The sequence below is a fragment of the Dasypus novemcinctus genome, chromosome 14 (genome assembly GCF_030445035.2).
Source record: "Dasypus novemcinctus isolate mDasNov1 chromosome 14, mDasNov1.1.hap2, whole genome shotgun sequence".
NCBI lineage: Eukaryota > Metazoa > Chordata > Mammalia > Cingulata > Dasypodidae > Dasypus > Dasypus novemcinctus.
In genome coordinates this window covers 29,190,180-29,218,098 of record NC_080686.1, presented here as the reverse complement: position 1 = coordinate 29,218,098, position 27,919 = coordinate 29,190,180, and the positions used below count along the sequence as shown (strand labels likewise).

Sequence of the window (27,919 nt, the reverse complement as noted above, 5' to 3'; positions counted from 1 at the left end):
CCCAGATGGTAGATGGACGCCCTAACCACTGGGCCAAGTCCGTTTCCCAAACAATGTATATTAATACAAGATAGTTAAGTATAAAAATCATGCTTTTATTATATATCTCAGCAAGAAGGAGTTTGAAAATATAATGGAAAAATACCCCATTCATAATAATCACAACTATAAAATACCTAAAAATAAAATAGTAAATGTTTAAAACCCATAAAATACTGTAATGTTTTACTGAAGGACATGTAAAGATCTACATAAATGAGGGAATGCTGAGTTCCTAGCTACATGTAAAGATCTACATAAATGAGGGAGTGCTGAGTTCCTAGCTAGGGGAGCTCTATCGCATTCCCTAAAGGAACAGCAACAATCCCCCAAATGCAACAGCAAAGACCAAAAAAGAAGGAAGGTCCAACAATGAGCCTTTGGTACTAAGGACTATGCTTGTAAGCCTGTGCGCCTGAAATAAGAACAAGGCTAGAGCTGCAGGGTGCCTAAGAGTTACATCCTGAGAGCCTCTGTGTTGCTCAAATGTGGCCAGTCTCAAAGCCAAACTCAGCATGTAAATGCATTGCCTTCCCCCCAGTGTGGGACATGACTCCCGAGGATGAGCCTCCCTGGCACCGAGGGATTACTACCAAGTACCATCTGACAATGTAGCTAGAAAATGACCTTGAATAAAACTTGGGCCAGCAGAATATCTCAGTCTACATATAATACCAGGAATTAAAAATGCTTTTTGACTTGAATAAAAGGGGGAAATGGAAAGGACAAATGAATTTATATGGCTATGAGTCTCCAAAAGGAGCCGGGAGGTTATCAGAGGGGTTGCCCTTATGCACATCTCAGCAGAGTCCTAGAGACAGTCAAAGTAGATAGAAACCCAGGACTGCTTCTCCTGAGGGCTATGGAGATCCACAGGTTGTATGGTCATGGCAGATGGAGTTCAGTGCCATGCCAGTTGGCCCTACTTTGGAGTTTGTTTCTGTGTGATGGAGCTGGACTCAGATGTGGTCTTTGTTCACAAGCCTCTCCTGTTACTTTTACTGGATCTGTAGTTGGCACTGGGGTTTAGTATATACACAGGGGACCTGACTCTCTGGACTGACCATGTGATAGACAGGGCCTGAACCTCAACAGACTTGCAACTCCTACACTCTGGTTTATTGGACTTACCCCACTCAGCTAACATGGAGGTGAAGGAGGTCAACCACCATACCAGGAAGCCAAGCGTGCCTACAACTGAAAGCAGGAGAATTGCATCCAGCATCCATGTGCAATCTAAGCCCCCTCTTGATATAGATGTGGAGTGGACACAACCATTCTAAGGTCCACAGGATGGAGGAATAGAGTATAGATTAGAGTGGACTTAGATATTCTATTCATGAACTATTGTGATTAGTAATCAAAGAAAATGTGGCATTGGTGTGGAGAAAGTGGCCATGGTGGTTGCCGGGGGTAGGGAGTGGCAAGAAGAGATGTGATGTGGGAGTGTTTTCGGGACTTGGAGTTGTCCTAGGTGGTGCTGCAGGGACAGTTACCAGACATTGTATGTCCTTCCATGGCCCACTGAGTGGACTGTGGGAGAGTGTGGGCTATGGTGTGGACCATTGACCATGAGGTGCAGTGGTGCTCAAAGATGTATTCACCAAGTACAATGAATGTCTCATGATGATGGAGGAAGTTGTTATGGGGGGGAGGAGTGGGGTGAGGGGGGTGGGGGGTATATGGGGATCTCATATTTTTTGAATGTAACATAAAAAAATAAAGACAAAAAAAAGATCTACATAAAGTCATATCTGCATAAGCCTCAATATTTAAGAAAAAGTCAATTCTCCCCAAATTAATCTACAAATTACATACAATTTTTATTGAAACCCCAGTGAAATCTTGTTTTGTTTGTTTATTTAGAAGTTTATTCTGTTTTATGTGGAAGAGTGTTTGAAAATAACCAAGAAGGTTTTGGAAGACAACTAGATCAGTGGTGTGGAATAGAGTCCAGAAAATAACCCAGGTCTATATATATGGAATTTCACACATGATGAAGGCAGCATTTCAAATCAGTGGTGGAAGACTGGATTATTCAATAAATAGTATAGGGATAACTGCCTATCCACAAAATTACCAGTGTTTTAAAGATTTAAATGAAAAAAAAAAACTATTAAAAACAAAAAAAAATCTTTATAAATTTGGGATAGAAAAGAACTTCTTTAGCTTGACATCAAACTCAGGAGTCATGAAAAAAAATGGATTGGTTAGATTACATGAAAATCAGAAACTTTCGTACAGATCCCTGCCTCATCTTACCCCCATCCTTCTTCTCTAGGAAGCTCCTGAGGTTAATAAGGTGCAACAATGGCAGGGGATAGGAGATGGGAGCTAGCTGGAACGCAAGGACAGGAGTCCTGGTAGGGTGCTCCAGGAGTCTTTTGCTATGCTTTGCTTTGAGCCTGGGCATTGCTCCCTGCTCAGATAAGAGCAGATTTCCCACATCCTGTAAATTCCTTTTAGACTTTCATATATCTTGTGAGTTAGAAACTTATAAGCCATTGCAGTATTTAGAATTTGTCAGACAGATTTTCTGATAGTTGCTGGAAAGCCTCATTAGTGAACAAGTAATGAGAAATGAATAATAAAGATACGAGTTTAATTCTAACTCTACTTACTAGCTATTTTGACATTAAGCAAATTGTATAACCTTTTTAAAAAAAGATTTATTTTTTATTTATTTCTCCCTCCTTCCCTGCCTCCCCTCCCCTGCCCCCGCCATCTGCTCTCTTGTGTCCATTTGCTGTGTGTTCTTCTGTGTTCGCTTATATTCTTGTCAGCAGCACTGGGAATCTGTGTCTCTTTTTGTTGTGTCATCTTGCTGCATCAGCTCTGTGTGTGTGCGGTGCCACTCCTAGGTAGGCTGCACTTTTTTCGCACTGGGTGGCTCTCCTTACGGGGCGCACTTCTTGCGCGTGGGGCTCCCCTACGCAGGGGACACCCCTGCGTGGCAGGGCACTCCTTGCACGCATCAGCATTGCACATGGCCTGGCTCATCACACGGGTCAGGAGGCCCTGGGTTTGAACCTGGGATCTCCTATGTGATAGGCAGATGTTCTGTCCATTGAGCCAAATCCGCTTCCCTGTATAACGTTCAAGTCTGTTTCTCCATCTGCAAGGTGGAATATTGTGAGGATTCAGTTATATGCAGTAAATAAAACAACTGGTACATATCTTGGAATGTAGTTGCTATTCAATAAATCATAATAATTATCTTTAAATTGCAAATTACTTTCTTTTAGGACTCCTTTAACCCATAAAACCTAAGGTTAATCTTCCATTTCTAAAAATTATTCCTGAGTCAAACACAACTGAAACTGTGAGCTCCATGGGAGCAAAGACAATGTCTTTCTACCTTCACATTCTGGGCATCAAATCCAGTGCCTGACATACATACAGCAGGTTCTCAATAAATGTTTGCTAAATGAAGGGACAAATGAACACATGATTCAGCTCCTAGTTCCATTCTGACTCCTAACATAATCTGCCAATGTTAATCTTTTTTTTTTCATTTAAAAATTTTTGTTAAAATACGTAGTTCATACATGAACATGTATGACAAGAAGTGGACAGCAAAGTTGTGAACTTACAAAACAAACATGCCTATCATCATATAGGGCTCCCATACATCACCCCCCCCATCCATTGGTAAAACATGTTACAAACTATAAAAGAGCATCATAAAAATACTACTACTAACCATAGCTTATATCTTATATTTGGTGAATTTTCCCCTAACCCACACAATCATTAATACCCTGTATTAGTATTATTTATTTGCTAAAGTTCAGGAGAGAACAATCTCATATTTGTCCTGTTAACCACAGTCCATCTTCCACCACAGGATTCCCTGTGTTATACAGTCCCATGCTTTGCACAATCCATTCAAAGTGTACAATCAGTGGCTCTCATTTTCATCAGAGTTGTGCTGTCATCACCTTGGTCAATTTTAGTATGTGTTCACTACTGCAAAAGGAAAAATCCCATACTCCCATATACCTTCCCTATTGTTGTCTCTTAGAATTGATATCTTTTTTGCCATTGCTGCCAAAGTATTACAATATTATAGGTAACTATTGTCCATAAGTTATATTAGTTGTAATTTTCCAGTGTAGCACCATGTTTTTTCTAAAAAAACTTTCTTATATGTATACTATTAACCACAATCTTCACCTACCACTGAAATCACTATTATAGTCCTAGATTATTCCCTAGCTTCCTTTCAACTGACAAGTCCAATGCAATGTTAATCTTCTTGTTATTATATTTGGTTTGATTTAAGCTGCTTTTGCTACTTTAGAACTATAACTCTTTCCTAACCGAAGACTGTATGGTAGCCATTTTGGTGCCAATCCAACTAACAAATTTTTATTAAGTTCCTACCCTAATAAAAAGCACAGGAAATTAGAAAGATGAATAAGATGTGATCTCTGCTCTCAAGATACTTATATTTTAGTAGAAGGGTATATTTGTATACAAATAAATATAATACAAGGCAGGATATGAAAGATCTAAAGAGTTATGGGAGCACAAAGGAATGAGTAACTGATTTTCAGTGGGAATTGGGAAAAGGTCACCCACTTCATCCCAGACTCTGTGTCAAGGTTTCAGGCCTTATCTTCAGCTACAGTATGACTGACCAGGCATCACTTCAATCAGGTGGCTATTGAGGATCCAGGATCCTGGCTCCCAACTGCTCTGTCTCTTTCATCTCAAAATAACTAATATATATCCCTGTCCAATGCTTTCCTGTGTTATATGATTTTATATGGCAGCTGTGTTATATGATTTTATACAATAGACACACCCAGAATTATCCAAGCTATACTTTAAATTCATTGTCTCTACATCCCTAACAACTAGTTAGGGTATGTCCATTTTATGTGAGAAAACTATGGCTCAGAAAATTTAAATGATTTCCTTAATGCCAATATAGATAGCCAGCAGTAGAGGCAGGATTAAGTCCAGAATGTGTGAGCATAAATTCAGTGGGAGATACTGCCTTTTGTTTTGTGGAAGATAAATAACATTAAACACCCAGTTTTCTGTAAATATGTTTTTTGCTTAATTTGGGATCGAACCCTTGCTTTGAGTATCCAAGTAGTAAATGATTAAAAAATGATTAACATTAAGTGGATATTTTAAAACATTTTTACTTTTAAATTTGCAGTAATATTCATGCATTACAACCTGTTAAAGCAACAAAGCCAAAAGAACTAGTGATCTAATTCTAGGTACTGCAGGTAATAAGACTCTCTGCTCTACTGGCAACAAAGGCTAATTATAGCAATGAAATCAAAGTAGTGGTTCTTGGTGCAGAAAGACATCAGGTGAAGCAAACATATATTATTTGCTCACTGCCTCTTCTGTGTAACCTTAAAGTGGAAACAAACTTGGCTTTTACTAATGCTATCTCCAGCTCAATTAATTTTAATTTTTAAAATTTTCTGAAATGAAGAAGGCTGAGGCTAGCAAAATGAAGCATTATCTTGTTTTAAAAAGTGTTGGAGAAACTGTGTGCTATTTTCAGATTCTGTTAATTTAATAACAGTTGACAAATCACAGTGAGTAGGCAGGTCAAGAACCTGAGAACACTGAATGGTAAAATTAAACATTAAGCACAAGCACTCTTTTAAACACCTTGCATATGGATGCCAAATGTGAGATTTTATGGTTCATTGAACTGTACTGTGTTTGCCAGACACTTCAAAGAATATTCAAGAGAGATGTTCTTTGACTTTAAGGTTAAGCTCAAGCCCCATATTTTGTTCTGAGTTTTCTTTTTTATGAGATTTTATTATGAAATATTAAGACATTTTATAGGAGAAGTGATCCAATTTGTTCAAGTCAACAACATGGGGAAAAAAAAAAGAAAAATAGTGTCCTGGATTAAAAGAAACTTGAAAGATCTAACAATCAAATGCATTATGTGGACTTTATTTAGATTCAGATTTGGACAAACTAACTGTAAAAAAGACTTTTTTGGGATAATCAAGGAAATTTGGTTATGGAATTGGCATTGAATATTACTGATAATTTACTATTAGACTTAAGAATATGGATTTATGATATGTAAAAAATGTTCATATTTTAAGAGCTGTATCTTCAAATACAAAGAGACAAAATTCCATCTTTGGGATTTGCTTTTAAATATTTCATCAAAGGGTAAAGACACAGATGAAACGAATGTCAGCAAACTTTTCATAATTATTGAACCAAGGTAATGGGATTTTATTGTACTATATATATATATATTTTTAAAGATTTATTTATTTTATTTAATTCCCCCCCTCCCCCCTGGTTGTCTGTTCTCTGTGTCTATTTGCTGCGTCTTGTTTCTTTGTCCGCTTCTGTTGTTGTCAGCGGCACGGGAAGTGTGGGTGGCGCCATCCCTGGGCAGGCTGCACTGTCGTGCTGGGCAGCTCTCCTTACGGGGTGCACTCCTTGCGCGTGGGGCTCCCCTACACGGGGGACACCCCTGTGTGGCAGGGCACTCCTTGCGCGCATCAGCACTGCGCATGGGCCAGCTCCACACGGGTCAAGGAGGCCCGGGGTTTGAACCGCAGACCTCCCATGTGGTAGACGGACGCCCTAACCACTGGGCCAAGTCCGTTTCCCTATTGTACTATATTTTGATGTAACTTTCAATTTTTCAAAATAAAATTTTTTTCTTGATTTCTTCCCATTTTTCATTTTTTCTATATAGAACACTACTGATTTTTGGGTGCTGATCTTATACCCCACCACTTTGCTGCATTCATTTATTAGCTCTAGAAGCTTTGTTGTGGATTTTTCAGGATTTACTGCATATATGATTATGTCATCTGCAAATAGAGAAAGTTTTACTTCTTTCCAATTTGGATGCTTTTCTTTCTTTTTCTTGCTTAATTGCTCAGGCAAGAACTTCCGTTACAATGTCGAATAACAGTGGTGACAGTGGGCTACTTTGTTTTATTCTTGACCTTATAGGCAAAGGTTTCAATCTTTTACCATTAAATAGGGTGTTAGCTGTGGGTTTTTCATATATGCCTTTTATCATGTAGAGGAAGTTTCCTTCTATGCTGGTGTTCTAAGTGTTTTTATCAAAAAGGGATGCTGGATTTTGTCAAATGCCTTTTCTGCACCAATTAAGATGATGATGTGATTTTTGCCCTCAATTTTGTTAATGTGATGTATTATATTAACTAATTTTCTTATTTTTAAAAAAGATTTATTTCTCTCTCCTCCCTTTCCCCCTTAGTTGTCTGTTCTCTGTGTCCATATGTTGTGTGTTCTTTTTTGTCCGCTTCTGTTGTCAGCGGCAAGGGAATCTGTGTCTCTTTTAGTAGCGTCATCTTGCTGTGTCAGTTCTGTGTGTGTGCAGCGCCATTCCTGGGCAGGCTGCACTTTCTTTCACGCTGGGTGGCTCTTCTTACAAGGTGCACTCTTTGTGTGTGGGGCTCCCCTATGCGGGGGACACCCCTGCGTGGCAGGGCACTCCTTGCGCGCATCAACACTGCGCATGGGCCAGCTCCACATGGGTCAAGGAGGCCCGGGGTTTGAACTGCGGACCTCCCATGTGGTAGACGGATGCCCTAACCACTGGGCCAAGTCTGCTTCCCTAATTTTCTTATGTTGAACTACACTTGCATACCTGGGATAAATCTCACTTGATCATGATGTAGAATTCTTTTAATATACTGCTGGATTTCGTTTGCTAGTATTTTGTTGGGGATTTTTGCATATATATTCATAAGAGATATTGATTTGTAATTTTCTCTTCTTATGATATCTTTAGCTGCTTTGATATGGGGGTCATGAAATTGAGGGAAAAAACCCATTTACAATATCCACTAAAAGAATCAAATATCTAGGAATAAATCTAAGGATGCAAAGGACTTGTATACAGAAAACTAGAAACCACTTCTAAAAGAAATCAAAGAAGACCTAAATAAATGGAAGGACATTCCATATACATCGATTTGAAGACTAAATATTGTTAAGATGTCAATCCTATCCAAAGCGATCTATAGCTTCAAATACAACCCCCCCAAAAATTCCAGCAACCTTCTCTGCAGAAATGAAAAAAACAATCATCATCTTTATATGGAAAGATATGGGGCCCTGAATAGCCAAAGGCATCTTGAAAAAGAATGAAGTTGTAGGACTCACATTTCCTGATCGTAAAAGTTATTACAAAGTCAGGAATCAAAACAGCATGGTACTGGCAAAAAGACAGACATACAGACCAAAGGAATCTAACTTAGAGCTCAGAAATCAACCTTCACATGTATGGCCAATTGATTTCAGACAAGGAGGCAAAGACCACTCAAATGAGAAAGAATAGTTTCTTCAACAAGTTGGTAAAAATTTGAAGGAAAAAAAAAAAGAAGAGGTTCCATATCTTATACTTTATACAGAAATTAACTCAAAATGGATCAAAGACCAAAAATAAAAGCTAGAATTATTAAAATCCTAGGAAAAAACATAGGTAAGCATCTTCAGGACCTTGTGTTAGGCAATGGACTTTAAACCCAAAGCACAAGCAATTAAAGAAAAAATAGATAAATGGGACCTCATCAAAAGCAAAACCTTTTGTGCCTCAAAGGACTTTATCATGCAAGTAAATTGACACCTGCACAATGGGAGAAAATTTTTGGAAACCACATACCTGATAAAAGTGAATATCCAGATTATTCAAAGAAATCCTTCAACTTAATAACGAAAAGACAAACAACCCAATTAAAAAATTAGGGGAAGAGATGTGGCTCAAGCAGTTGAGTGCCTCCTTCCCACATGGGAGGTCCCAGGTTCAGTTCAAACAAACCGATTCAGAAGAGCTAATGTGGCTCAGTGGTTAAGTGCTGACTTCCCACAGATGAGGTCCCAGGTTCAATCCCTGGCCCCTAGTACCTTAAAAAAAGAAAAGAAAAAGAAAAAAAAAAAAAAAGGGAAAAGGATCAAAGATCTGAACAGACCTCTCTCTACAGAGGATAATCAAATGGCCAGAAAGCACATGAAGATACTCAACATCATCAGCCATCAGGGAAGTGCAAATCAAAACCACAATAAAATACCACTTCACACCCATTAGAATGGTTACTATTTAAAAAAACAGAAAATTCTAAGTTTGAAGAGAATGTAGAAAACTAGGAACCCTCATTCATTCCTTTAGCAATGTAAAATGGTACAGTCACTGGGGATGACAGTTTGGTGGTTGCTCAGAAAGTTAAGTATATATAACTACCATATGACCCAGCAATCCCACTTCTAGGTATATACACAAAAAATTGAAAGCAGGGACTCAAACAGATATTTGCACACTGATGTTCACAGTGGAATTATTCAAAATTGTCAGAAGATGCAAGCAACCCAACTGTCCACCAACTGATAAATGGATAAACAAAATGTGGTATATACATAAAAAGGACTATTATGCTGTAAAAAAGGAATGAAGTCCTCACACATGCAAGAACATAGATGAACTCTGAAGACATCAGCTAAGTGAAATAAGCCAGACAAAAGGATATTGTATGATTTCAGTGATATGAAATAATTAAAATAAGCAAACTCATAGAGTCAGAATCTAGAATATAGGTTATCATATATGGTATGGGGTGGAGATAGGGAATGGGAAGTTAAGGCTTAAAATGTAAAGGGTTATACTGTATGATTGTGTTACTATGAACCAAATATTTTGTGTAACACATTGTATGATTAAAAAAAATTTTTTTTTAATGTAAAGGGTTTCTATTTGGAATGATGGAAATGTTTCATTAATGGAAGGTGATGATGGTGTCACAAACGTGAACATAATTAACAATACTGAAATATATATCTGAATGTGGTTAAAAGGGGAAATGTTAGGTTGTATATATGGTAACAGAATAAAAAATTATAAAAAATCCAAGAAACTGCACTACAAAAACAGTGAACCCTACGTTAAACCATGGACCAGAGTTAATAATACAATTATAAAAATATGCTTTTATCAATTGTAACAAATGTTCCACAGCAATGCAAAGTGTTAATAAAACGGTGGTATATGGGAATATTTTATGCACATAAACCCACAACTTCTCTAAGAAAAATATATATTTTTTCACCCAAAAAAACTACAATCTTTAAATGAAGGGCCACCATTATGGATTTCCAGACCTATGAAAAATTTATGATGGTCATCAGACCTGTATGAGCAATTCTTTATAGTAGTTAGGGTCTTTATTTGCCATTGTGGTTTCAGTAAACTTCCCCAAAAGAGGGAAACACACTCCAAGGTCACCAACAAGTTAAATTTGCCAAATTTGCCCTGAATGATAACTCTGCTTTCACTCTTGACTTTCTCTAGTACATCATCACCTGTGAAAGTTATATTTTAAAACATAAATTCAGTTATCTTACTCTTCTCTACATAAAACCTTTCAATGGATTCCAATTTCTGGAATAAAATTAAAATTCTAACCTGGCTCAACAACTGCACAAGAGGAAGCCCATACGTGTCTCTCCAGTTGCCCCTTGGCCACTGCCAACTCCCTATGCCTCAGCTTCTTTCATTTCTCCAGAGATCTAAGTCTATGGTGGCCCAGGACCTTCCTAGAACTCTCCTCTTAAGGCATGCTCTTCCAACACTTCCTCACAGAACAGTTCCCCACCCTTATCAAACTCAGTTCTTTCCCCTTCTTAGCAATTTTCACATTTTTTTGAGTATTATTTGTTTCATGTCTAGTTTTCCCACTCTTTTGAAATCTCCATGTGTATCTTGTTTACCACTCTTAGCCAAGCTGGAGTAAAGAGCCTGGCACATGACATGTGTTCAATAAGTATTTATTTTATCCCTTAAGAAACATTCTTTTTATCAAACTTACAGTCCCAGAAATGTTATATGAATATGGAAATTGAATTTTGAAATATTGGAAAGAAGAAATTTGGTAAATATTATCCAAAAAAGTTAGCTTAAACTTCAAAGGAATTAGGGCTGAGGGAAAGAGGCAGTTGAGAAGGGAAATATCAGAATGCAGTAAGTGAGGATTAGGCCACAAGCAAACCTTACAAAAGGGGAGATGGTGATGTCAAAGTGATTCATGACGCGTTTGAACTCATTACTTTCCATTTCCCTGTAATGCCTTTTCTGCTCTGACTTCCTTCTTAGTCATCTGCTGTGCAGTGAAGCAGATCTTGCCAAGGGGAAGGAACAGGGGACAGGATCCAGACAACTAACCAGGACCTCTCATCCCTACAACAGGCCTGAAAGTTGTCAGATTATATGCAAATAAATACATTCACAACAGGGAGGTTGTAGCATAACTTGTCAACACTGAGAGATCAAACATACAAATTCTGAACAATATAAACAATGAATTTGATGTAGTGAACATATATAAAACTCTACATTCATATTATTATTATTTTTTTAATCCTCCTCCCCCTCCGTTGTCTGCTGTGTCCATTCGCTGTGTGTTCCTCTGTGTCTGTTGTGTTCTCATTAGGTGGCTCCGGGAACCCATCCTGGGACCTTCCGGAGTGGGTGAGAGGTGATCATTCTCTTGTATTACTCAGCTCCCTAGTTCATTGCGTCTCATATTGTCTCTTCTCTGTGCCTCTTTTTATTTTATTGCATCATCTTGCTGTGTCAGTTTTCTGTGTGGGCAGCACCACTCCTGGATGGGCTGCACTCCTTGAGAAGGGGGAGCACTCCTATATGGGAGGCGCCCATACATGGCATGGCACTCGTTGCGCGCAGCAGTACTCCACGTGAGCCAGTCCACCATATGGGCCAGGAGGCCCTCGGTATCGAACCCTGGACCTCCTACATGGTAGGCAGAAGCTCTATCCATTGAGTCACATCTGCTTCCCTCATATTATCATTTTTAAAAGTTAACACATACGATGCTTATGATGGGCCAGGCACGGTTTTTAAGTGCTTTACAACCACTAATTCATTTAAAAAATTAAAAGGTGCACATTCTTTCTCAGGCTATATGGAATATTTACAAAAGTGATCATGTACTGGGCTACAAAGGAAGTGACAACAAATTTCAAAAATTCAACATCTACGGATCTAAACATGTAAAGATAGCAAGTTTCTTAAGAAAGGGAGGGAGAAAAAAGGATGACTAAAGACTTGAAGTTTCAGCTGTATTATGCTTCATTTCAAAAAAAGGGAGAGAGAGAAGTATCAGACAACTCAAACTGCGACTCATTCTACACAACTAGCCTGTATCCTTACAAAAATGCCAATGCCACCAGAGGCAAAGATGGACTAAGGAACTGTTCAGAGTAAAAGGGATTGAAGAGATGCAACTACAGAATGCAAGGCCTGATCCGGGACTTTCTTTTATTACAAAGTATATCATAGGACAATTGGCAAAAACGGAATTAGTCTGTGGATTATATAAGAGTATTGCATCAATGTTAGCATCCTGGATTTTGATCATTACACTGTGGTTTTGTTGTTTGCTTTTAGGAAACAAACAATGGAGTATTTAGAAGTAAAGAGGCGTCACATCTGCAAATTTCTTTTAAATGGATCAGAAAAAAATATATAGACAAGGATAAAGCAGATGAGAAAAAAATATTAACTTTAGGGAAACCAAGTGGAAGGTACACAGGAGTTTTTTGTATTATTATTTCAAATTTTTGAAAAGTTTGTGGGGGTGAATGGGGACCTTATATTTTTTTAATGTAATATCTTTTAAAAAATGAATAAATTGAGTAGAATTTGGGAAAAAAAAAGAAAAGTTTGAAATTAAGTGAAAAATTTTAAAAAGTTAAAAAAAAAAAAGACCTACAAAAAGCAATTATGGCCATCTCAATTATGGTCACATCCTTTTCTTTTTCACATTATTTTCTTTACATTTTAAATATTTTATAACTTAAAAAGCTAAAAGAGGGAAACGGACTTTGGCCCAGTGGTTAGGGCGTCCGTCTACCATATGGGAGGTCCACGGTTCAAGCCCCGGGCCTCCTTGACCCGTGAGCAGCTGGCCATGTGCAGCGCTGATGCGCGCAAGGAGTGCGCCTGTGAGGAGAGCCGCCCAGCGTGAAAAGAAAGAGCAGCCTGCCCAGGAATGGCGCTGCCCACACTTCCCGTGCCGCTGACGACAACAGAAGCGGACAAAGAAACAAGACGCAGCAAAAAGACACCAAGACAACCAGGGGAGGGGGGGAAATTAAATAAATAAATAAATCTTAAAAAAAAAAAAAAAAAAAAAAGCTAAAAGAAAATTTAAAATAGTTATTTATAAGAGGAACTCCATACATCAGAAGGTGACACTGTCTCCCACCCCACAGAGGCTGCCTTTGAGTAAATTAAAACAAGGTGCCCTTGGATGGCAGCACTGGACTCTGAGACCAAAGCTTTTCAAGGAGAGGGTGTCAAAGGTTTATTCCCCACTCTGCCCTCAAGCCCGGGGACCCCATGCAGGGAACAACCTGCACACTTTTCAGTCCTGACCCTGCATTTTATTTACCTACATTTGGGATTTTTCTCTTTGACAGGATAAATAGATTAGCAAATATTAAAACACATCTGAAATTTATTTACCCCTTGTTCATTCAGTTTCATTGCATATTTGCTGATGTCATTCAGTTAGTATTTCTAGGATGCTTACTATAAGTAAAGCACTGCACTAGATATAGTAGAAAATTATAAAAATAAATAAAAGATATGGACAAATGCTCACTCCATCCACAACCTGACAAGGAAAGGAAAGGCACTGAGTGCCTGAGTGTGCCAGAGGTTAGACTACTCACTCATTTTTGCTGCCTCATTTCATTTTCAAAACAATTCTGTGAAGGAGGTTTCATTATTTCCATTTTATAGATGAAGATGCCCAGAGAAGTTTATTAACTGATCCCAAATTACACAGCTAATAAATGAGTTTACTTCAGGTCTATGTGATAGCAAAGTCCACGCTCTTTCCACATCACCAGGTTTTATAAGTCACAAAAGCATAAATACTGTACAATTTCACTTACTCAGCACTCTTAGGGATGAGTCATGCTGGACACATGAGTAAATGAGAGGCCCTCTATGAAACATATTCAAAACCTCTCCAAGTCAGAGCAGAGAAGACTCCAGAAGCCTCTGGAGAGGAGGCTTTAACTCTCTGCATTTCTTTTTCCTTTTGGGATTCTCACATTGGAAGCCTAGCACACCTGATCTCTCGTTGACATGTTCTCCTTGAGAGCTCCAGGAGATGGTCAAAGATCTCTATTTTTATTTTTGTTTCCCCAAATCACAAATGAAGAAGGACTGATGTTTCAGAAATAATTTTAGTACATACTAAGGGGGAACAAACAGGAAATATTTACCGAAAATAAAATCAGTACAGTAGTCAGATTTTCAAAGTGCAGTTTTCTGATGCTAGATTGTGTTCACCAAATCCTGTCCTTTCAACCACTGTCCCTTGGCGCCAAAGGATGGTACGACTTTGCAGGCCTGTTTCCTATCTCATTCCTCTTCACTTCCCCCTTTTCTGCACATGAGTCATCCACATGATATTAACAATAATAATTACAGCTAATGTTTAAGCATTTACTATGTCGCAGGCACAGGTCTAAGCACTTTACATATATTACTAATTCATTCCTCACCACAACCTTATGAAGTAGGTACAATTACTACCTTTATTTTATAGATGAAGGCAGTGAGGCACAGACATAACAAACAAGTTGCTCAAATTCAAAATGGCAGAGCTGGGACTCATCCCAGCCAGGTGGGCTGCAGAACCAGTACTTCTAACCAACATCCTGTACCCCATACACAATAGATCTTCTGTGTTAAATTTCAACGTCCAGATCTGAACAGACCTTTCCCCTCAGTTCTCCTTTCTAGTCCATCTTCATGCCCAACCAGGGCCTGCAAGTTGATACTAAAGCAAGAAGAGATTGACTTGGGAAAATATAAAAAAGCCTATAGATGGAGCCTATCATATACAGAGATAATTTATAATTAAAGATGAAACCACTTTATTATCCTTTCTATTGTTTATATTCTTACAGCCGCATGCAGCACATACAAAATCACTAAATAAATGTAAGGGGAGGTTCATTTTTTGGAAAACAAAAATTTATCAAGCATAAGTAAAGCAGAAAGGAAGAAGGACTGGTACAGAGGAGGGAGTTTTGTTTGTCCGAAGTTTTGAAGCCAGTTAAACTGCATTAGAGCAACTTATCAGAAAATAGTGAACATTTTCCTATATTATTAGGGCAGTGGTTAAGTACAGGGGTTAAAAGCAGGTATGGGTAAAATTCCAGCAACACTACTCAATCAGCTATTTGAACCTTACTTAACTTCTTTGAGCATTATCTCATCTATAAATGAGAATGATACCTACCATATAGGAATATTGTTAAAAGGATTAAATAACACAGTATCATTAAGGTGTTTGGTGGTTTCATCATAAATAATAAAATATTTTCCTTTTTACAACATGACTTTAGTGGCTGAATACCTCATCTCATGGCTGTGCCATGATTCATTTTTCACTGTTAAACATTTGGATCATTTTTAATATTATAATTTTACATCATATAAACAATAGTAAAATCTTTCCATATATTTTTGGTTGTTAGGGTTAAACCTTATAAGTGATTTGTTGAATCAAAGGTTAGGAACACTTCATAGCACTGATCCTTATTATCAAATTATCTACCAAATATAGTTTTATCAAGTTAAACCTCCTCTATTTTTTGTTAAATATATCCATTCTCTTTCCAACACTGGACTTTAAAGATCCTTGATAAAACATTCTTTATCTAAGTTCTTTATCTAACTTTATCCAAGTTCTTTATCTATCCTTTAAACCCATCGCTATATGCCATTCCCTAGTAAGGGACCATGACATTATATTGGGCTTCAAATTTCGGGGAGTTCTGGATCACAGAGTGTTTCAACAATGGCAATGGAGGGATACTGGTATGGGATACCAATGACAGGTGATATATGGCTGACAGGGAGCTGTACAGAACATATGTCCAGGGTGCATGGTAATGATTGGATATACTCATAGTGGCAACAATTAAAAACCACAGCAGGGGGGGTACTGGGTTCCTGGCCAGTGGTGCTCTGTCGTGGTCCCTAGGGGAGCAGCGACAGTCTCCCAGGTACAGCGGCGGGGACCGGGAGGGAGTGAGGGTTCAACAGTGAGCCCCTGATGCTAATGACTATGCTTGTGAGCTGATAAACCTAAAATAAGAACAAGGCCTAGAGCAACATTGTGCCTGGGAATTTCCTCCTGTCAGCCTTCATGTTACTCAAATGTGGCCAGTCTCGAAGCCAAACTCAGCATGTAAATGCAATGCCTTCCCTCCAGCGTGGGACATGACACCCGGGGATGAGCCTCCCTGGCAACAAGGGACCACTATCAACTACCAACTGATGATGCAACTGGAAAAGGACCTTATACGGAAGGTTCAATGCGGATCAGCAGAATATCCATGTCTACATAAAATAACATGACTTTAAAATGCTGTTTGACCTAAAGTAAGGGGGAAATGGAAAGGAGAAATGAGTTTATATGGCTACGAGTTTCTAAAAAAGAGTCTGGAGGCTGGCAGAAGGATTGCCCTCATGCACAACTGAGCAGAGTCAGAGAGACAGATAAAGCAGATACAACCCCCAGATATTGGTTCCTTTGAAGGCTAAAGAGACCCATGGGAGTTATGGTCATGGCCGATGGGGTTAACTACCAGGGCAGATGGCCCCTCTTTGGAAATGGTGTTTATGTGTGATGAATCTGGACTCAGATGGGATCTCCCTTCATAATACTTTCATGCTAATGTGCTGGAGGTGCAGTTAATGTTGGGGTTTAAGATATATTTAGGGGATTTGAATCTCTGGACTGACAATGTGATAGCCAGGTCCTGAGCCTCAACAGACTCCAGCACCTACAATCTGATTTATTGGACTTACCACACTCAGCTAAGATGGAGTTGAAGAAGGACAATCACCACACCATGGAGCCTAGAGTGATTACAACTGAAAATGGGAGGATTGCATCCAGCATCCATGTGGAATCTGAGCCTCCTCTTGACATAGAGGTGCAATGGACACAACCAATCCAATGTCCACATAGAAGAGGTGGCATTGGATTGGGAAAAGTGGACATAATGGACAAAGGGTATGGGGAAAGGCAGGAAGAGATGAGAGGTGGAGGCGTCTTTGGGACATGGAGCTGCCCTGGATGGTGCCTCAGAGGTAATCACCGGACATTGTAAATCCTCACAGGGCCCACTGGATGGAATGGAGGAGAGTATGGGCCATGATGTGGACCATTGTCTATGAGGTGCAGAGGTGCCCAAAGATGTACTTACCAAATCCAATGGATGTGTCATGATGATGGGAACGAGTGTTGTTGGGGGGGGAGAGGGGGGGTGGGGGGGTGGGTTTGAATGGGACCTCACATATATATATATTTTTAATGTAATATTATTACAAAGTCAATAAAAAAAAATATTGATCGAAAAAAAAAAAAAAGATCCTTGATAAATTTAAGGCCAAAATAAGCAAATAAGCAAAAAAATCCACCTCTTTGTCATTTATTTTACATATTTATTAGACATTTCAATTTCTTTTGTTATATTTTAAAGCTACTAGGCTCCTTAAGTTAAAGTATGAGACTTAAAAAAAAGAGAAGAATTGGAAAAAAAAAATTTTTTTTGAGGTATCAGGGCTGGGGACTGAACCCAGGATCTCGTATGTGGGAAGCAGTGCTCAACCCCTGAGCCATATCGGCTCCCCTGAGTCGGTTTATTCATTTGTCTGTATGTTGTTTGCTTTTGTTTTTAGGAGGCACCAGGGACCAAACCCGGGACCTTTCATGTGGGAAGAAGGGGCTCAACTGTTTGAACCACATCTGCTCCCAGAAAATTCTTAAATGTAGTGTATTATAGAGGTGGCATTACATGTCACTTATGAGAGAATTAATCATTCCAATGGTTTTCAAAGTACTCCATGGAGCTTTTTTGGCACTTGGGGGGCTGGGAGGATAAAAGGGTGGGAAAGGGAATAAGGGTACTGGCTGACTTGCATAATTCTCATCCTTCTTACTTCAACCATATTTATCTGTTTTAAATATTGAACTTATTAGTAAGCTCTGATCTGAAGGGATCTATACCCAAAAACAAAGACAAAAACACATTTAATGCAAGGTTATGGGCCAACTGCAAAAAATGAAAAAACAAGAAGTTGAATCTCTCCTTTATATCATACACAAAATTCATGTTAGCTGGAATAAAAAATTAAATGGGGGTGGGGACCCAATGCAAACATCCTGTCTTACTTTGCCAAGATTGCTATAACAAATAGCACAAAATAGTTGGCTAAAGCAACAGGAATTTATTTTCTCACAGTTTTGGAGGCTAGAAATCCAAAATCAAGATGTTGGTAGGATCATCCTTTTTCTGAAGTGTGTAGCATTCTGGTGGGGGATTGCTGGCAGTTCATAACTCAAATCTCTGACTCCATTACATGGCCATCTATCTCCTTCCATCTCCTCTTGTTTCCTACTACCGTGACTAAGTATACTCTGCTTATAAGGACTCTAGTCATCCTCGCATTAAGGATCCAATAGGATCTTCAAAGATACTATTTACAAATGAGTTCATTTCCATAGGACTGGAAGGTTAGGACTTGAACATATCTTCGTGGGAGATATAATTCAATCCAAAAAACTACCAGAAAATATAGGCAAGCATTAACTGATCTCAGGGATGAAGACCCGTCCAAGCATACCAAAAAAGCAGAAACCATAACAGGAAGAAATATTTGTCTCTTTTGTTTTTTTCCAAAAGTGTGTGTCTCTGATACAGGTTCAAAATGATTCTGTAGTCAAAGGAAAGTATGTGGAAATGGTAAACATAACAATAGTACTGCCAAGGAGTAACTTAGGACACTTAATACCTCTAATATCTCTATTGGCTTCCTCAGTTCACTCCAAAATATACAATCTACATAGAACAATGTGCAAAATAAGCAAATGTACCTTGAGGACAAATTCTTGTACTTTTTATCCCAATCAAACTCTTAACACTAAGCCTTTCCTCTCCAAAGAAATTCTGGAGACTCTCTGCTGCTCTTGGGAAACATTCACAATACACCAGCATATGAAAGTCTCAGAGAAGTCCTATAGTGGAAAAATAAAACTAACTTGGTTTATTCATTACTTCCTAAACATTTCATTATGGCATTTCCACCCCCAACATAACTCATACCAACATCCATAGAACAGAACATGTAAACACACCCTGGGAAATGCCAGGCTATGTGAAAATTAATATTCAAGTGGGAACATGCAGTGTGAGCTACTGAAAGATGTACTGTCCATTTGTTGCTATTTTACCATTGCTCAATTTGAAGTGTTCTTGCATGGTTGTGATCTGCTGACACCTAGTGCCAATGGTTTAGTTTTATACACTAACATAATTTCCTACAACTGCTGCCTATCTAAAACCCTGGTCTGCAGAATGCCCTGGATTTAAATTCTTATATATCATCATGATGATGCAGTAATATCTTAGAGTAATATGGGAGGATTTATGTAAATGATCTGCAGGGCTAGAAGGGTATTTTGAGTTATACTTTTGCTCTTCTCTCATCTAATAAAATATGTCTTAGGCAACCATAAATATGGAAAATGTGTCAGGTAGTTCTTGCTCTGACTTTTTGTGTCATGTTCATGAAAGGAACTGAATTAAGACTGTGTTTATTAGACAGAGCTAAACAGGTTCAGAGAGACAGGTCAGGTCCTCCCACAAAAACTCAAAACTATTTACTAGAATTAAGATACAAGTACTTTAGGGAAACGGACTTGGCCCAGTGGTTAGGGCGTCCATCTACCACATGGGAGGTCCGCGGTTCAAACCCCGGGACAACAGAAGCCGACAAAAGAAACAAGACGCAGCAAATAGACACAGAGAACAGACAACCGGGGGAGGGGGGAGGGAATTAAATAAAAATAAAATAAATCTTAAAAAAACAAACAAAAAAGATACAAGTATTTTATTTTAGTAAATTCTTGAACTTTACTTTCTTTCACCCTAAAAGTACCCTCAGGTTCTAAATAAAGGGAAAGGAAAGGCAAAGTAATATCACAGCAGTGGTAAGCATTCTCTTGCTCCAACATTGGCTACTTGGGTCCAGTCATTTAAAAATTAATGTTAACTTGAATTGTAAAATATTGGGTTTACAAGCATTAAGATTCAACTTTTGATCTATTTTTTTTTTTTTAAAGATTTATTTTATTTTTATTTAATTCCCCCCCCTCCCCTGGTTGTCTGTTCTTGGTGTCTATTTGCTGCGTCTTGTTTCTTTGTCCGCTTCTGTTGTCGTCAGCGGCATGGGAAGTGTGGGCGGCGCCATTCCTGGGCAGGCTGCTCTTTCTTTTCACGCTGGGCGGCTTTCCTCACGGGCGCACTCCTTGCGCGTGGGGCTCCCCCACGCGGGGGACACCCTTGCGTGGCACGGCACTCCTTGCGCGCATCAGCACTGCGCATGGCCAGCTGCACACGGGTCAAGGAGGCCCGGGGTTTGAACCGCGGACCTCCCATATGGTAGACGGACGCCCTAACCACTGGGCCAAAGTCCGTTTCCCTTGATCTATTTTTAAAAAAAATATGTCTCTGTATTTTTACTTTAATGTCAGTGTAGATAACAAGCTGTTTATATATTTATTATATTAATAACTTCCAGGCTTTTTGCTGCTAGTTTGAGTTAACCAGAGTTCACATTTTGATAAAAATTCTGGCACTAAGAAATTCTGGAATGCTGATTTTAGTTAAGCAGCACTTGATAACTCTGTAAAGCAGTCTTATTCACTTTAAGATAAAGTTAATATTTTTGTGTATTTCAAACTTTGAATAGTACTTTCTAATTATTGTTGAGAACCAAAAAACAATTTACTACTTCATTTACTACTTCATCTACAGCTAGTAAGTTGTTGCAAATTTAAGCATCTATAGATGTATGTGTGTTTTGTGCAGTATCTGTTTTAACAGGAATATGGTACTGACAGTTATAGTGTCAGTTCTTTGAAGTCTGGCATGCCTAAGCTACTGTGTGACACAACTCAATTCTCCCACCTCTTTTCTCTATCAAAATTTCTGTATCATGGATTGAATTATGTCCCCACAAAGATATGTTCAAATCCTGTGGATGTGAACTCATTTGTAAATAGGATCCTTGAAGATCCATTGAGATGAGGCTAAAGTGAATCAGAGTGGGCCTTAATTCAATATAATTGGAGTCCTTATAAGTAGAAGAAATTTGGGTACAGTAATAGGAGAGGAGGAAACAGAAGGCCATGTGATGGAGGTAGAAATTGTGTTACGGACTGCCAGCAAGCCACCATGAGAATGCTACACTTTGGAAAAAGCACGATCCTACCAACACCTTGATTTTGGACTTTTAGACTCCAAAAGTATGAGAAAATAAATTACTGCCTAGTAAGCCAACTAGTCTGCAGTACTTTGTTACAGTCACCCTGGCAAACTAAGATATCATGAACATTTTTTCCGTCAAGTTTGACATGGTGTCCTTTGCCTTTCATCTTATGCAAACAAAATTCTAAACTCAGTGTGAACTCAGGTGCTAAAACTTCACGTTTTTAAGGTGCCCATCTGGGTAATTATAAATACTACTACTTTTTTAAGCTTAGCATCAAAACAACCCCCAAATTTTAAGTCTTATAGAGAATTTGTAGACTCTACATGAATATATGCTTGGTTCAGGCTGAGCAACACTGCCAAAGATTATAGCCATTTATTCATTCAACAATATTTATCGAGGAACCTGGCACAGGGGAGCCAACAATCAACAAACTGTCTAGTAGAGAAGGAGAACAATAAACAAATTATTATATAATTGGATAGCAATTAGTGCTGTAAAGAAAGTGAACAGGATAAGGTAATGGGAAATTATTACAGAGTGGCTAGTGGCTGCCATAGTGGACAGCACAAGCAAAGAATGTTTCCATCACTGCTAAAGGTTCTACTGGGCAGTGTGGAGATGTTATCATGGTGGAAGATGAACTTCACCATGTAGAGGAGACCAAATAGCCTGAAAACTGAGTAGGCCACAGCAAATCAGAATACCTAGTTTTTTGTTTCTTTCTGTGTTAATTACCTTGCTCATCAAGTCATTAATAAGGACCTGCCAGGAAGGAGTTCGGTCCCATGCTTGGGACAGGATGTTAAAGGGAAAGAGTGCCCCTTGAATGGCATGATAATGGCAATGGCAATTACTGAAATGTTCACTATATAGAAATTCTTCATCCACTACTAAGTTTAAAGGACACCACAAAACCTTAGTCTTACTGAATCTTTAATGTGGGGTTTTTTTTTGGGGGGGTGGGGGGGTGGGATCTGAAGTAGATATGCTGAAATATTATTTATTAAATCTAGTGTTGAATGCTTAAGTATTTTTTATATTTTTTTCTGGGCACTTTTGAATGTTTTAAATATCCTGAAAGAAAAAGGTAGGCTTTCATTCAAAACGATGAACAAGAATATTTAAGGATATTGAGGTTGTTCATGATGTAATTCAGGTTAAAAAATTGTATAGAGAATAGAAGAGTCAGCATAACATAATGGTTAAGTGCACAGGCTCTGGCCACAGATTATCTCTGTTTTAATCCCAATTCTGCCATTTAGTAGCTATGAGACACTGACCAATTACTTAACTTCTCTATGCCTCAGTTTATTTATTTGTAAAACAGGAAAATAATCAGAGTATCTACATCACAAGGATATTATAAGGACTAAGTAAATACATGTAAAGACCTTGGTGCACAATAAGTGTTCAGTACGTGTTAACAGCTATCATGATGATGATGAATCAACTTTGAGTTCTTTAAAACATACATTATGCATGTGCATAGGGAAAAGTCTGAATCAAAAATGATACTGTAATCATAACTGTAATCTCTAAATGAAAAATAATTGAAATTTTCTTCTTTTATACTTATCTTCTAAACATTCTACAACAAACAATTCCTTCTGTACTTAAAATAACAGGAACATAGGAGGAAGACTGTGGGAAGATGCAGCAGGAAGCTCCACCAGAACAACTATTAAACAGGTAGGAACTGTCTGAATCAATTATTTCAGGAATGGAGTCTAGCAGAACACTGTACAGTGTCCAGTGAAGAGCAGGAGGAAGAAGTTGGTAAATTACAGTAAATTCCTCTCCCACCCAGTCCCCATTCTCACAGCAAGCAGCAGTAGGTTCTAGAACTTGGTGTAACTTGCTGGTGCCAGAAAAGTACATAAAAATCCACTTCCCCAAGATCCGGGGTGGGCACAGGCCAAAGCTGATCATGGCTTTTGAGTAGCTACTTCAGACCACTGGGGGTCCAGCTTTGAGAGGCCATTGTTCCAACCCGCCCCGGTAGGCCATGGAGGAAAGCTGAAGAAGGTATGCTTCCTCAGACCTGAGATGGGCAGTTGAAAGGCGGATTTGCTGGGCAGGTCAAGAAAGCAAAGTTTCAGGGAACTGTGGAAAAAGATCCTGTGCTCTTCTAGGCCCCCTTTATCCCTTCTCCAGAGAAGTTCAGAACCAGCAGGCACTTCCGGTCGGGCAAGATTGATTTGGGAAATTCCTCTCTGGTGTGTACCTCGCCCCCACACACAGACACCAGAAGGTGCTCTCCTGGCAAAGCAGCTTGGGACAACAAAAGCAGTGGGAGATGGCCTCGGGCAAAAGCTTATCTACTTTAAGTCCATCAGTGGAAGACCCCTAGAAGGAGATGGTCTGTCTCTAGAAAAGTAGAGAGGACATTCAAATTCAAGTAAACAGAGAAACTCCTAAATTCAATGGCAAGCATAGGCCCAGGACATGACACAAGACGTAAGCAAAAGAGACATGGGGGTAGCTGTACTAATATCAGATAAAACAGACTTTAAGTAAAAAATAGTTATGAAGGAAAAAGACAGTCACCACATACTGAAAAAGAGGTTAATTCTACAAGCTGTAACAATTATAAAATTATATATACCTACTAGCATAGTCCCAAAATATATGAAGCAAATACTGGTATTTGAAGGGAGAAACTGACAGTTCTACATTAACAGTAGGAGACTTTAATACACCACTTTCAATAATGGATATAACATCTAGACAGAAAATCAATAAGGAAATACCAGACTTGAACAATACTCTAAACCAACTACAGCTAACAAACATATATAGAATACTTTTTCCAACAACAACAGAACACACATGCTTCTTGAGTACACATGGATCATTTTCCAGGATAGACCATATCTTAAGTCACAAATCAAGTCTCAATAAATTAAAAAATATTTAAATTATACAATGTATCATCTCCAACCACAAGGGAATGAAGGTAGAAATCAATAAAAAGAGGGAGAAATGGAAAATTCCCAAATATGTTGAAATTAAACAAAAATTTCTTGAACAACCAATGTGTTAATGAGGAAATCACAAGGTAAATTAGTAAATATCTTGAGGCGAATGAAAAGGAAAACACAACAAACCAAAATGTATGGGATGCAGCAAGGCAGTACTGAGGTGGAAATTTACAATTCCTAATACTTACACTAGAAAAGAAGAAAGATTTCAAACCAGATATCTAATCTCTAAACTAGAAGGGCTAGGAAAATAAGAGGAAACTAAACCCAAAACAAGGGAAGGGAAGGAAATAACAAAAAATAAAGCAGAGATAAATAAATAAAAAATAAAGAAAATCAACAAAGCCAAAAGTTCATTCTTAGAAAAGGTCAAAAAATTGATAGGCCATTGGCTAGACTGATGAAGAAAAAAAGAGACAACACAAATCAGAAATGGAAAGGGGGATATTATTACTACAGGCCCCACTGAAGTAAAAATGACAGTAAGAGAATACTGTGAACATGTGTATGCCAACAAATTAGATAACCTAGATGAAAAGGACAATTTCCTAGAAACACACAAAAACTACTTACACTGAACTCAAGAAAAAAAATCGATCCAACAAACCAATAACTAGTAAAGAGATTGAATCAGTAATCCAAAACCTTCCAATAAAGAAAAACCAGGGCCAGATGGCTTCATTGGGGAATTTTACCAAACATTCCAAGAATAATTAACACCAATCCTACTCAAATGCTTCAAAAAACTGAAGAGGAGGGAACACTCCTTAATTCCTTCTACAAGGTCAAAATATTACTCTTCTACCAAAGCCAGATAAAGATACCACAAGAAAAGAAAACTACAGATCAGTATCTCTTAGAATATAGATGCAAAAATCTTCAACAAAATAGTAGCAAACTGAACTCAACAGCACATTAAAATAAAAAATAGTAAATCTTAAAAAAAAAAAAAAAAGGGTGGTTCAAGGGGACTTGGCCCATGGATAGGGTGTCCGCCTACCACATGGGAATGGGAGGGCCGCGGTTCAAATCCTGGGCCTCCTTGACCAGTGAGGAGCTGGCCCATGCACAGTGCTGATGCATGCAAGGAGTGCCCTGCCACACAGGGGTGTCCCCCATGTAGGGGAGCCCCACGCACAAGGAGTGTGCCTCATAAGGAGAGTCACCCAGCGCGAAAGAAAGTGCAGCCTGCCCAGGAACAGCGCTGCATACATGGAGAGCTGACACAAGAAGACTACGCAACAAAAAGGGATTCCCTGTGCTGCTGACAAGGATAGAAGCGGTCACAGTAGAACACACAGTGAATGGACAGAGAGAGCAGACAACCTGGGGGGGGAGGATTAAATAAAAAAATAAATTAAAAAAAAAAAGAATAAACTTCTTAAAACTATGAGAAATATGGAAACTTTAAATAACAAACTTAGTTTGGAAAGAATGTTTCTATTAATCAAGGTTCCACAATGGGGAAACAAATACTGGGTCTGTCAAGTGGGATTATGTTTGACAAGGGTAGTGAAAAACTTCCCATCTTTTCAGTGGGGATGGAAAGTGGTTATTTTATCAAAATATGATTCAGAATGATATCTTCCAATACAATCTTAAAAACTGACTTCACTATTCATAGGTATCATCATAAGGAAAATTTGACTTGGTGGTGTGAAAATAGGAAAGTTCATGTCAGTGTTAGAATTGCAGACTGCCACCACCTTTCATGCATTCTGAGTCTTTGATAATTCAATTCTTTGGACTCTGTATGAGAAAAACAAAATTTCCCTGCAGTTATAACTTCTCAATCATAGCAGAAAATAATTTCCACTTAAAGGGAATATTCAATTTCTCAACTTATAAGTACTCAACAAAAAAATCATTTCCAAAACTACTAAACGTAGTTAACACCAAACTACTGGCAGAATAGTGAGTGAGAAAAACCTTTATTTAAAAAATATCCCCTTCCAGTTAGGTTATATAACATTATTTTTGCATGGACAAAGTAAAATTGGACGAGAAAGTAACATCTGAAGGATTTTTCTTTCAAATACCATTTGTTTTGAAGGAAACTGTAGACAATCATTAGGTGCAAAGCAGTACAAATACCCTTTACGAGTGTCTATCTTATAAAGGTTCATTTCAAAGCATCAAATTCTACTTATTCAAAAAACGTAATAAGGTAGACAGTTTCTTTGGCACATGCAGAAGACTCAAGTAACTTCACAGACTGCACATATGTTTCTATTTTGTCCCAGGAGTTTCAGAAATTTTGAGGCAGACCAGTATCTAAGGTTCCAGAAACCAAGAATTTCCATAATAAGTGACCTTACTATAATAATTAATACTAGCTTTCGGTTAATACATGAAGTATTTTGCACGGAGAGGCAGTTTCTAGCATACAAGTAATAAGAAACCAAAGCTTATCGTCTCCTTAAGGGTAAACATCCTTAGTATCACCTTAATTCACTAAGAGGAGTCCGTGAGACCCAGCCAAAGGTCTGAGCCTAGGAGCTTTTTTTGTTTGTTTGTAGGAAGTTGTGTAAAAAGCATTCTCTGGGTTTGGGATTGGTTTCCACCATACACTTATGGCTTGACCTTGGACTTAATCCCTCCTAGCCTCAGTTTCCATAACTGTAATTGGGGTCGACAATACCAGGTAAAGGTATTACAGAACTGGGGTGAAGATGAGATAATATCGGTGAACACATGAAGAAAATTACAAAGCAATCGTATCCAAACGTTAGTTACCTTTTATGTAATACCGGCCTATGTCCTCGTCTGTAAAATGGGTACAGATACATGTTTGAATGCCTATCCAGCCAGTTGCTGCAAAAACTTGAGCACGTCATTTCCTTTCCGTGCCTGTTTCCTAACAGGGTTATTATGATCAAATGATATCGTGCATGTAAATGCTTAGCACTGTGCCAAGCATATATTAAGAGCTTGACAAATGATAACTGTTGCTAATTATTCTCTGGGGAGAGGACTGTAAGCAGCAAACAAAACTATATCTAGTTAAAAGGCTTTGTATATGTACATAAACTTTATACTTTAAGGTGCAAAAACGTCCAGGGGACGGGAAATCTAATAGCGCCACAGTAAGCCCCGCTGAAGGAGAGAAAAAAAAGGCAGAAGGGCGCTCAGCACCTCAGTGGCTTGAAATAGCTGTAGGAACAAGAATATGATGTGGGGCAGAAACGAAGACCCTAAGAACAACCCCGAGAATCAATTCATTATTTCCCCCCTTCTCTTTTAGCCTCCAGCGTCAACTAAACTATTTCATTCAATTTCCCAGCCCGCCATTTCCCAGGACATTTGTTTACTGTACCTTCTTCACTGAGAGTCTTTCGACTCTCTTCCCCTTCTAGGAGTTGTAAACTTCAGACCCTCAGCTTCCGACACCCATTCCCCTTTGCCCCGTGTTTAACAAGCTTCCCAGTATCTTCCCCTCCGCCCAAAGAGAAGTGCGGCTGGACGCAGCGCAGGGCATCCTAGGAAATGTGGTCTCTCAGGCTCTCTTGCTTGGGCCCCAAAGTTAGGA

At 38.6% G+C, this 27,919-nt stretch overlaps 1 long non-coding RNA gene across 1 annotated transcript; it reads right to left on the bottom strand.

The window, feature by feature from the left end:
• Positions 1-79: 79 nt before the first annotated feature.
• LOC131273256 (uncharacterized) lies at positions 80-27,844 on the bottom strand. The gene is made up of 2 exons (XR_009180413.2): positions 27,707-27,844; positions 80-3,154 (listed from the first exon to the last, which is right to left on the bottom strand). It is a non-coding gene; the product is annotated as an uncharacterized lncRNA (long non-coding RNA).
• Positions 27,845-27,919: the final 75 nt, after the last annotated feature.